Source organism: Camponotus vicinus, unplaced genomic scaffold, assembly GCF_025532165.1.
Source record: "Camponotus vicinus isolate PSW18456_S1 unplaced genomic scaffold, iyCamVici1.0 SCAF_6, whole genome shotgun sequence".
Taxonomy (NCBI): Eukaryota; Metazoa; Arthropoda; class Insecta; order Hymenoptera; family Formicidae; genus Camponotus; species Camponotus vicinus.
In genome coordinates this window covers 7,431,946-7,444,184 of record NW_028141978.1, presented here as the reverse complement: position 1 = coordinate 7,444,184, position 12,239 = coordinate 7,431,946, and the positions used below count along the sequence as shown (strand labels likewise).

Below are 12,239 nucleotides of genomic sequence, written 5' to 3'. Positions count from 1 at the left end.
TACAGGATACACCATGTTCGCGAATATAAACTCCTGTATCGCGAAACGTAGATTTATGCGACCGTCAATGGAAGGAAAATTTTCCAATCAATCACTTTTCAATGTCAACTTATAATCGCTATTTTATATGCTATTTTATATGCAGAATATACGAAATTCAAGGCGTACGTTTTTTCAAGATTTTACAATAAATTTACTGAACGAATTTTTTGGCTGAAAATTTTTAATGTAACACTGAGTGAAATCTAGAAATTTATTTTTAGGTCTAGAAATTCCTATCTATGTAAGCGAAATTGACTTGTACGATAATCGACGAGTTGAATTTAATTAGAGAAGCCGACCACCGAGTTCAGAGTAATTAAACTGGATAATTAATGCATGTGTTCGAGGGAGCTGTAATGATTTAATTCATCATCATTAGAAATAAGTGTATAACATTTTTGGCAGTTACAATTTTGACAAAAATGTTAGAATTTTACATCATGCATGGAATACTTATAAAATCGAAAAATCGAAAAAAATACTAAATGTAATTTAATAATTCTAATGAAAAAATTTTTCTTGTTTTAAAATTTAAGTTTTAGAAATAAAATTAATCTACATATATAGGTACAAAAATGAGAAGATTTATTTCTCTGGTTTTAAAAACCTTCTTACTGTCCTCTATATTTATAATCAATTACACTAAGCGAGTCGCCTGCTTTTGGTTATAGCTTCGACGTCTCAAGGAGATGCGCAAATTTACATAAACGCAGTCTAAGGCCATAGTTTCAGGCACGATTTTGGAAACTCGAAGGCAAAGTGATCTCCTTATGGAAATAAGCGGATCGACGATGTCGTCAACTTTCAAGAGGCACTGTTGAAAACGTATTACGTGCGCCGGCTGAGTTTTAATCAGGGCTTTTCATCGTCGCCTCGAAAGTTCTCGGAGAAGATAGGGCGTGGTAAAAAAATATTAAATGCATCTTTGGTTCGCGAGCTTTTTGAATCTTATGTCTATATATATATTATATATATTATATTGATATATATTATATTGATATATATTATATTTAATCATTATATATATACAGTATTAGTAGCGTTAATTAAACTGTGTGACAGATTTTGCGAGACATTAAATAGGTACAGTTACGCACTGCCCCAACCTTTGCTCTCGTCTTTCGTCTTATAAAACGAGTTATATATTTTATAAATCATGTTTCTTCCGCTTGCTTGCTTTTATATAATCTCTCGTGCTTGTATAAATATTAATATTTTAGTATATTTTACGTTGCGTCAAATTAATCCCTTCTTATCCCCGTCCTTTCTACCCTCTTTCGTTTGCTTTATCATTCTTTTATCTATTGTACTATTTCTATAATCTATTTACAGTAGTATAGTAAAATTAATATATATTCCAGTTTCTTATCACGCTCTAATATCCTATATCTGCGCTAAAATCACTTGTGGAAAAAAATTTTTCTTATCTCCTTCATTCTATACAGAGTGTATCTGAAATGATGCACTAAACTTTAGGAGCGTATTCTAGAGGTCAAAATAAGACTTTTTTTCTTATAAACATGGGTCCGCAAATGAATCCCCCTCCGAGCTAAAACTCGAAAATGTGTGAAATTGACCAAACACCCGCAATGCAAATTTATTTATCTCTCAAGAGAGGGTGATAGGTAACGTCAAAACCAAGGTCAAATAATTTTTTTCTGAAATACAGCCAATTTTCAATTTTTTCCCCAAACTTTAGGGGCCTCTAGCTCGGAGGGGGGTTCATTTGCGGACCCATGTTCATAGGAAAGAAAAGTCTTATTTTGACCTCTAGAATACGCTCCTAAAGTTTAGTGCATCATTTCAGATACACCCTGTATATCTCTCATCAACTCTTTTACTCTTAATAAAAATTATTTCATCTTGTATTTTTTTCTAGAATCGACTTTATTACACATTTTTTATTCATGCTCATCATCCACGGAACAGATGTGATCTCTTTCGCTATGAAAATTCATCTCACGTATATTCCTTTTATATCGCATGCCATATGCGAATGTCGCAGACTTTGTTCAAGCTCTGTCGCGATGTACGATATATTTACTCGCGGAGCCAGGTTTCTCGATCTATAAGTCCGCTTATCAATCTTCAGGCCGCGGAGAGAGCTTTTCGCGAAATAAATATCTCGTCGGTTGCGCCGACGTCATCGCGTGCGTCTACGCGATTGAATCCGCCCTGCGTCCCCTTCTTTCCCTTCCTGATATGGGCGACTCTACGTGAGCGGAAACCGGAAGACTACGAATCGAAAGACGTCCACGAATCCAATGTGGCGAATTTCTCGCGCGGGGAAATAACCGACGGTTCGACGATTCGTGACTGGAGAGATAGATGATTCATAGCAAAAGGGAGAATTGAGTTCATTTGTGGAAAATCGCGATTAAAGTCCGGCAAGAAGAGAAGTAGGATTGCACGAGACATCAAGATCTTGATGTTGTCTTGTCTCGAAATTCGAGGAAGGAAATTTAAGGAAAGATTTTTAATTAATTATCAAGACAATATTAAAACTAAAATTGTCAAGATTATTGATATTATATTATTTTATATTATATTTTTTATTATATTATATTATATTATATTATTGATATTATATTATATTATAATTATATTATATATATATAATTTTAAACAATCATTCAGAGAGAGAGAGAGTATTAGATTGGAATTATTAATAAAATAAAGACAAGACAATACAAGATGAGATTTTTGCTACAAAAACTCAATCAAAATCAAGATAAAATTTAAGTTGTCGAAAATTATAAAATAAATAAATAAATATAATAAAATAAAATAAAATAAATAATAAATAAAATAAATATCAATACGATATTTTTACAAATATTATTGCGTCTTGAGTCTTGCGTAACTCTATTTGGAAGAATAAACATTCTTTGAAGCAAATATTTTCTCTAGATTCTAAGGAAAACTTACACAAACATTCACGTTATGAATTTGTTAGCAGAATATAAATAATAAAATAAATAAACAGATTCTAATTAGAAAGATAAATTTCTTCGATTCCATAATCCATAAATCACAACTATAATTTAATCATTCAATCAGAATAAACAATTGAACAAGAAGAGATCACATTAATATCTCGGATTTCTCGGAGAAATTTCAGATTTATTAGATTTATAGATCTTTGCTTAAGAAGCGTTCCTTGATTAAGAATGATTTTATCCAAGAAGCTTAACAAGAGGCAGCTATCGAGCGACGTGGATACTCCACATCGCTTTCTCCCCATTCGCTACAAACCGCTGCGAGTCAGCTCGTCGGATCTCTTAATCGCATCTGGCATCGCGACGCTCGTTAATACGTCTCTTCCTTGCCATTCGTAATGATTCGATTGCGTATGCTAATATGCGAGTTATATAATACAGTTAACTTCGTCGTCATCATCGAGGATTTTATTTCCAGGGATTTCCGGGATCTCATTTCCATAATATTTCGGCGGAATTTAAGGAAGAGAATCAAGAAAGATCGTTACTCCAAAACCACTTGCGTGTATTCATGAAGTTTGCATGGTTCGACAATTACGAACTGAATTTTCTGCCTCTTCTTCGACATCGGATGTTCGATCGAAACTTAATTACGTCTTCGATTTTCTGAAAATTATTATGCTTATCTTTCATAAGCATAATATTTGCCAACTATAGTACTTCGCCAAGATCGATAGTCCTACGATTATAAAACACGATAACATACACATAGAGATGAGAACAGTCGGATTGTCACAAAGACTAGATCGCGAAGACATAGAAAGCGATACCAGAAAGTGATCTTTTTAATATGCAATTATATATATTTCTTTATAAGTTTTATCTTATATCAATATAATAATTTCTTTTCATTTATTTCACTCATCAAAGCGTAAAAGTAATCAATAAAAAACTTTCCACTTCTTTTAACGCTATGCATGCGACATTATAAAAAAATCTGAAAATGCATAATATTAATAATTAATTTAATTAATTTAATTAATCTTCAAATTTTATTTAATATAAATTACGCAACTATTCACATACATATTTGTTCCAGTTTTATGCACTATCATTGATCTTTCCCCACCATCAATATTGTCAAAACTATGTATCTACATAAATACATTTTCTGAAAGGCGAAATTGCTCGGGCGATGGGAAAGGATTAAACTAATATACGACACGTTGGCGCGCTCCAGCGAAGACGTCGAGTCAGAGTGGAGGGTTTTCAGGGTTAACGAGGGTTCCTTTAGTCCGGACGCACGGGCGGATCGCCGTATCGATGAATGGTCAGAGACAAGAGCTCGTTAGTCTCGTTAGAGTTAGCGTTGGTCGCAAACAGGCGCGTCCCGCGGCTAGGAAGGGGGGGGAGGAGGAGGCGGAGGTTCAAGTGGGTGCACCGCACCAACCCCTGTAATTTATCGTGGTCGAGGCGGCGTGTAATAACGATGATATCGGGGTAACTTCTGGCTTGATTAAAGTGAAGCTTATCGCCCGACCCCGCTCCCGCTCGTGGAATATTTTCCTACTTTCGGCGCCGAAAACTCGTCGAGTTAGCGCAAAATCTCAAAGTGGGTTACCACATCAATCTGACGGGCTCGTTTGATTTATAGCAACGCTACTTGAAATACGAAAATTACAAAATACAAGAAAAAACTGAAATTAATTAGTGAGGGAACATTAGAGGGAATATGAAAAGTATATACAGGGTGTCAGGGTAATCTCTCGCCAATAAAAAGCTCTTGTAGCTTACCTCGAGAGCTTTTCAAAACACTATAATAAAGTATTTTTTCATCGAATACTTTTCGAGTTATGAGGCTTGAAGTAATTTCTTAATTTTTACATAAACCATAAAATATCTAGTAAAATATTCATTTTTCGATTATCTTATCTTAATACTTTTATGTACAAAATAATGAGAGGAATCAATTGGTGTAAGGAAAACATATAATTGTTTCGAAAAAAAAAGTGTGTAATTGTTAATTGCAAATTATATATTTTTTCTCTTTAACTCGAAAAGTACTCGATGAAAAAATACTTTATTATAGTGTTTTGAAAAGCTCTCGAGGTAAGCTTTTTTTTGGCGAGAGATTGGCCTGACACCCTGTATATCTCGAATTGTTATTTAAGATATAATCTGTCTTAAATAATTAAGAGAAGCTTAATGAAGAAAATTTATTGAATATACATCCGATATCTCGAAATACTTGCCTATATGGAGAAGTAATTTGGAGATGACTGTTAAGGGCATAGAAATGAGCAGCGCTACCGTTCTCGGTGCGTAAATCGAAACATCGGGAATGCACGGAATATTAAGGAAAGTTTCCACGTAACATATCGGCCATTAATCATCGTGCCCCGTTGCAGGGGATAGTCGCTAGCATTTCTCTTCCCCCTCCGAACGAAATGGAAATTACCCTAATGCATGTACGGATAACATTCTCGTATACTCGGGCGGAATTTCAGAGCACTTGCACGAAACAGTTATTCTTCCATATCACGAAATGTAACTGTCTGAGAATATTCCTGAAATAACATTATAACGTTGTATACATTACACGTATTTGGGAAATTTCGATTAAACTTTAATATATAAACATTTAAGGCGCGAATTAATTATGCTGTTTTTGTATTTTCTTTTTTTTTTTAAAGATACATCGTAGTATGGTAATTTAATTTTTGATTATAATTGAATTATATTTTTATAATTTAATTATATTTTTAATTATAATTTCATTTTTACATCATTTAATTTTTATCTTCGCGATTTTTTCTAGCACCTGCAGAAAATATTCGCCCCTCTCTTCTTCCCTTTTTAATCTAATAATATCCGAAAAGGATTCAAATTCGGATCCTTTGGATTTAATTGAATAAATATATATAAAATTTAAATTAATACATATTATAATATATATAAATCTTTGATTAATTCTTCCGGAAAAAGATTGAAATTAATACGTAAAAAATCCAGAGTGATATTACATGTTATTTATTCATTAATTTTATTTTGAACATCTTCTGTTTTAAATTTGTCAATATTTATACTATGTGCATAACATAAATTTGTTTTCGCAAATGTTGCTGCCTGTGGGAAACTTTTCCTTTTTCGTCTGTTTCTCCCTTTTCTTTAATTTAACAGAGGTCTAGAAGGGTGCCTGGCCGAGTATCCGTAATAGATGATATTAATAAGCGCGTTAATTATTACGTGCAACGACCCGAGAGCGAGACCCGCGAAAATTTGCGACATTTAACTTGATACGCTCTTACAAGCGTGTAAACGACAGCGCAACTTTGCGTGCATGCTCGAGCACAATTAATTCGCGGCACGTGACGCCGGTCATGTGCGTATAATTAACAGATGCTTATAATTAACGTACAAGCACGTCGTCGTAAAATTCGTATCGACTGATTTGTAACTTTCGAACGGTCGTTCTCTTCGGCTCGAGACTCGCCTTTGTTAAGCGAATCAGCGTCTCGTCGCGCCGATTAATATGCATGAGATACGTACAGGGTGTCCTGATAGTCGCCAACTTTAATGACAGATTCTCGAAGCAATTTCCAGTCTATCGTTCGTTGATTAAAATATCAAAAAAAGCATTAAGCTTCTAATAACATTAAAAGACACGAGCAAAGGGAAGGGGCAAATTTAAAAGAATAAAATTATGATGCAAAAGTAGCAAATTTAATGTTACAATTATTTATTAATTTTTCCTTCAATAAATCGTAACCGTTTAATCGTACGAGATTTTACTTATCTCTCAATTTTACTTGTTTTCGTTTGAATTCCCGCTGAAAGTCTCGCGATAAAATTTAATTTTATGCATACACATTTCCTCGTATTCGTTTCTGCGTGCGTTAGCGTGAAGCAATTTTTCATTTGAATCGCTTCCGTAATAAAGAGGAAACAACTTAAGCGCCGGATGATCTACGGCTTGTACGCTAATCGCGTATATGCAAATGTCAATCTTATCGGGTACACACGTACAAGGTCCGCTACACGTGTACGACTTGGTGTACAATCTCTTAAGCGGTATCACACGCGACGTATAACTCGAGATTTCTCGTCGGATCTTGATCGCGTATCAACGATTTCGCGCGTATTACATAGTCGCACGCAATCGTAATGCGAGTCCGCACGAGCGGATATGAAAATTTAACTTTTCCGCGCCCTGACGTGAATCGATACTCCATTAGCCTGGTATCTGTTCTCGTTCCAAACGTTTCTCATATCCAATTCAATACAAATGAGACTCGGCGGTGAAACTAGAAAATCTTATCTTGCTATTTTGTGAAATTGAAATCTAATGTATTTTAAGGATGCTTTGTATGTACAATCCCAGCAAAAAGTAGCTGAAAATCAATATTGACGAATATATCCACTTTTGGTGTATTTTGAGTATGAGAAATTGCATGGAATATTACAATTTGATCTTAGCTACAGTGCAGAGATGTATTTTTTAATATTTATTGCGTTTTTACTGAAATATTCCGAATTTTGTTAATCGAAATGATTAACTTTTGGCAGAGAATTTCGCCTTGTGTCAGATATATGGCTAATTTCATTGAATTATATTTAATATCTTTTTAACCAGTTAGTACTTGTATAATATTATTTGACCAAATATTTCCTCTGTATCTAAACTACACTTTTGCAAATTTTAAACAAATTCTAAATATTATTTTTTGTGTTTTTGTCATTTGAATCGACGTGGTTATACGTTTCCCATAAGAACACATGTTAATTCGGTGCAAATTAAAATCCTTATAACTTGTGAACGCTATAGTAAATCGATTTAAAAATTGTACTGAAGATTCTAAACATATGTAAGGACATTCTGTACAATTTTCATTAAATTCTCAATATTTTGAAAATAGGTACAAAACATCCTTAAATTCTTACTAATTCTTGAAACTTCTAGGAACTTAAAATACTACTAACTGTGGAATCTTGAATCTTCAAGATTGCGGAACCTCACGTTGCCAAATGGATGACAATACTTAAAAAAATGGTCTTGCAACTACAGCATTAATTTTCTAGGTGCGAAAAATTAATTCAGATAGATTAACAAACATTTTATGATATCGCATACGTTTTGCACTTGAGCAATCTTTTTTTTCTTTGTGGCGCTTATTCATATTAAAAATAATCACATTTGTTATAAAGTTTGAATTTATAATACACAGAAGAATCACAAAAGAAAGTTTTTAACAAAAATCGTTCTTAGTTGTAGTATGAAAATTCATATTTATCCAATGCAGTGATTAATATTTGACAATAGAACCTAAATTTATCAAGAAATAAATATATAAATTCTTGAAATAATTATGAAATAAATATAATGGAACCTAAATTTACCATGAAATAAATATATAAATTATTGAAATAATTATAATGAAATAAATATATAAATTCTATATATTACATTGTCTTAACAAATATAAAAAATAAAGGTAAATTTCTGTTGCGACATCTAGAAATCTACCTACATCCATAAAATTTATTTTTTTGAATGAGGTATTCCCTTCTTTCTTTCGATCTAAGAGAAGCGACAATTTTTTGAATGTTTGTGCCTTTAAATTAATGGTTAAAGTTTTGAAAAATTTTAAAATATTTCATTTCAGAAAATCCTAAAAATGTATATCCATCAAAATTCCTTAAATCTTCGAGAATTTATAATACTGAATATACTACGACCTTTGAATCTGTGAAAAACTCTTGATCCTTGAAAGTGTCTATCACCAATCCGAATATAATCAAATTATGGATATCCAATTTGTAATCGTTTCCAGAAAACGTGTCGTACGAAAGACGATCGAAAAAACAGTGACTTCGATTCGACGGCCATGTCACATTTTCATTTCTTTCTCCTGCGGGAAGCCGACCGATTCTTCCTGCGGGACGCACGTGCGACGGATTAAAAGCGGACGGAAATTATGGCGGTGGCAGCGCCGTTGGTATCCCCCCCGCCCCGGACATCCCACAGGACTCCACGTCACCGGAAATAAAGGTGCCAAGCCACTGGCTGAAGGGAGTGGTTAAATTCACTGACACTGCAATGCGGCGGGCCAGAGCTCGACCCCTCGATATATGTACGCGAGTTCTGCATGGATCGACGACTGGCACCCTTCTTTCTTTCCACCCGAGGGGAACAGCGATAACGCGTCTTCTCCCGTCGTAAAAGTATTCTTGTAGCCATTGAATTTGGAGATATAAGTCAAATATGCAAAGCTTTAAAGATTAAGAATATAAAGACAAAGTCTCGAAAATCAACAATATTCAATAATTAAAAAAAAATATATTTCTTAAGATTCAAAGACCTAACGTTCCAAAAGTGCAATGTTGCAATAAATTAAAGCTTCAAAGATCTGTAAAGAGCTTAAAATCCAAAGTTTCACCCATCAAACACGTGAAATTATCAAAGTTTCAAACATTTAATGTAGAAATAATTACGAATTTAGAGGAGCCAAAGTCTGCAAATGCAGCACATCCAAAGTTCGAGAGATTTCAAAGAGCCAACAAGATTTCAAAATTCACCGAGTCCGCCGAGTTTTACTGATTAAAATTCTACTTCAAATTTGTAAATTTCAAGCTCAAAAAACGTATAATTTCGAATAAAGTAGCAAAGTCACATGTGAAAATGGATAAAATACTCAAAGAAATTTTTTTTTGCTTATTTCTCTCGGTTTCTGTGAATGTAATATACTTGCACAATTTATAGGTGCAAGCATGCATAATCAAGTAGTCTTTTTCTGCAACAATAAATTCTTCGCATTCAGCGCGCGTGTAAAACTTTACTTGTTTAATTAGATAAATACCTACGCAATGGCTTACGAAGAATGCAACGGTGCCAACCTCTCATTTCTATTTTTAGAGAACTTATTATAAGAGAAAATTTTCCTCTTCCTCTACAAACGGATAATTCATTTCTTTTCTTTTATGTCGGGGGTTCTTAAATATCGCCCTAGCTTTTGCGAAAGCACGCCAAAAAGGGTTGAAAGGAGCCGAAAATAATGGTGCTGACTGTACATTTGCGATGTGATTTAAAGTTCCTTTCGGTCGAAACGCATTCTTCCGTTCTAGTTATACACGAGAAATCACCCCTTGGCCCAAGGGAGCCATGCCACCGATTCACCAGACATTCCTTATAAGGGGAGGGGTCTTTTTGGGAGGGCGGATATTCCCGGATGCTATTTTACGACGTAACGACGATTATGGGTGCCAACTGATACTCTTGTTCCCGATTAAAGTCAAATAGAGGCAAATACATAAAATATATAACTTAAAATTAAACTTAAAAAATTAGCTTTATGTAAAATGTCATGCATTATTTATTAATTATTTTAAATATTTATTTAACGATATTTATTAATGACATTAATTATTTATTTAACGATAGTTTAAATATTTTTATTTAATCATATGCTATTGACTATAAAATACATAGTTTTAATTAAAATAAAATTTATCATATAAAAATTTATATAAATATACCTCTGCGTTCATAAAAAAAAATAATTTTTGTTCTCTCTAAATATATTTTCTTAAATCGATTTATTAAAAAAGTTGATCTCTGAGAAAAAGCAGAAAGAGTACTATATAGAATCTAAAAATAAATTGTTATATCAACGAGAATTCTCGTGCGATTGAGACACCGAGTGCCCTCATTTTTTGACACCTCATCGCGACGAGATCCCCTCGTTCCCGGGGGATGATTCCCCGACGATGACGACACGTCAGACTTTTGCGGGAACGACATTATGAAAAATTCGCTCCGAAGATAGCGCGAGAGCGTGACTCACGCGTGCGAGGACGAATCCGCTTTAATTAGAAGACCCGTTTAATTTTTGTCAGCCCGGAGCGGAGTGGCCCCAATTTAGATTCCACGTCGTTCCGTCATAAAGTCCGCGATTAAACAAAGAATACACAGGGGAGGCGCGATAAATTCGGAACGAATGGCCGACAGTAATTAGCGAAATGAATTCGCCGTCGCGTATTTGTTTTCCCAACGAAATATTGGCGCGTTGAGAGCAATACGATGCTGTTAACTTGGATATGCTAAACGCGGTCGAGTGACACGTGTGTTTATCTTGGACAGACGACGCTCTTTTCGCGAATTCGATTTGTCTTAAAATACGCATCCAAACTATATCGTTCCTATCTGTGGATTTTTGACAGTAGGTTGATGCTTTCCTTTCATTTCCAAAGAACTTAAAGGAAATATTAACGAGCGAAAATACGTGAATTAAAGAAGAGATTTTGTAGAAAAATTGCGAGATGACTTGGACGTAACGTGATGACGTTACTTTCGTGATTGCTCCATTTCGCGAGCACTATTCCTTCTTTAGGCTAACTAAGTGCAAACTTGTTAAACAGAAATATTAACTAGAGAGAGAGTAATAAAGCATCCTTTGTTGAGAAACTTTGCAAGTTCTCTTCATTGAAGTAGATTTATTGAATGCCGAGGAGGTAGATATTCAAAGACGAGCGCGGATTAATTTCGACTGCGAGTTCCTTTCGGTCACAAAGTTACTAATGATGCTCGTTAAAAAGCATTCAGGTCCGAAGAGGCAAGTCCGAAGGTGAATTTGGAGGTAGAACGAACCGAAAAGTCCGTCTCAAGTTCCGGCTAAAGTTTTGCAAATTGAGTTATCCCTCGTATTCGCGAACGACGAGTTAACAACGCTAAGAACAAACGAGGCTGGGAGGAGGATGGGACAATTAGTTAGGGCGAGACACAATAAGTTAACTGCATTGCCGTCAGCGGGAAGGAGCCAGCTCCTTTTTCAGCGGGTATTGCGATTGTTCGTTCATTATGTAGGACAAAACGCGAAGATCCTAGACATTCTCACGACGAGCATCACTCCTCGACTCTTCTCAGCGATGATATTTCTTTCCTTCTCGTAAACTTTTCACGTTTTGTGCACGACACGTTGCTTTTTCGGCTTGGCACTTTGACATTCTTGCCGCAAGGAAAATTGAAAAATACTTTCACAACTTTTCCTCCTTCTGCTTACAATTGTTTTCATTCTGAGGCAGAGAGAAAAGTATAGACGACGTTACATATTATATTTCCATTTTGATAATGTCATAGAAAAATTGCTATATCAGTGACATAGTCAGAATATCAATCTGTAAAATCACTCACAAAAGTGTGAGAAATCTCTCGTAGAGGAATTTTTATGATGATAAAAGTGTCGGACAGATACGATTATGGGG

The 12,239-nt window shown here is 34.6% G+C and overlaps 1 protein-coding gene across 5 annotated transcripts in view; it reads right to left on the bottom strand.

Moving 5' to 3' along the window:
* The window catches only part of LOC145972837 (uncharacterized), an 82,566-nt gene that overhangs the window by 13,476 nt on the left and 56,851 nt on the right, over positions 1-12,239 (bottom strand). The gene's annotated exons all lie outside the window — the stretch shown is intronic.